The sequence below is a fragment of the Bison bison genome, unplaced genomic scaffold (assembly GCF_000754665.1).
Source record: "Bison bison bison isolate TAMUID 2011002044 unplaced genomic scaffold, Bison_UMD1.0 scf7180017864243, whole genome shotgun sequence".
NCBI lineage: Eukaryota > Metazoa > Chordata > Mammalia > Artiodactyla > Bovidae > Bison > Bison bison.
Window position 1 is genome coordinate 2,314,982 of NW_011494815.1, and position 798 is coordinate 2,315,779.

General features: G+C 51.0%; 1 protein-coding gene across 1 annotated transcript in view; it reads left to right on the forward strand.

The window, feature by feature from the left end:
* Positions 1-798, forward strand: part of CORO2A (coronin, actin binding protein, 2A) — a 65,851-nt gene continuing 65,053 nt past the window's right edge. The window contains exon 1 of the mRNA XM_010847048.1: positions 1-17. The gene's annotated coding sequence lies outside the window, so the exon portion shown is untranslated. The remainder of the gene's footprint in view (positions 18-798) is intronic.

The window sequence follows — 798 nt, forward strand, 5'->3', positions numbered from 1 at the left end:
GTTCAGCTCTCACAACTGTACGTGACTACTGGGCAGGTAGTCTTCATCAAATGGGTCAGCGTTAGGGGGATGGAAGGGGAAGGGGGATAAGCACACCTACACAGCATCTCTAGGAAGAGTCCCAGGGTGTGTCTATTGCAGAGCCCTCCAATGGCCTCCCCACTGGTCATATGTCCAGGCCCCCCCAGAAAGGTCCCTGTCAACCTGCCTGTCCCCAAACGTGGTCCCAGCCACCCACTCTCATGGCACAGAGGGGTAAAAGGCAGATACATGGCTGGGAGGGCACAGCCACTGGAATCTGGGAAGACTTCCCAGAGAGGGACATTGGTACTGGCCCTGGAAGAAACGACAGTAGGAGGTGAGGGAAGAGAACTCCAGGCAGAGGGGACAGCATGAACAAAGGCACAGATGTGTGACAGTGCAAGGGGGTGGGGGATGCACCAGTTACTGGCCCTGGCACTAGGTGAATTAAGACGTTGAGGTGAATTAACACTTACTTAGCCACGTACTGTTCTAGCTCCTAGAGATACACCACTAAAAAAAGAGCTCTTCACAAGAGAGGTGGTGTGGTAGTGTAGTTAGAAGCTTGGGCTTGGGAACCACTCTGCCTAGGGTTGAATTACTACCTGTGTGATCTTAGGCAAACTATTTTAACCTCTCTGTGCCTTAGCTTCCTCATGTGTAAAATAGATGAGTAACAGGTAACCTCATAGGTTTGTGTGACATAAACTATGGTGATGCATTGAAGGTGCCTAGAACTGTGCCCGGCTCATTAAGTGCTGGCTGATGGTATTCCTA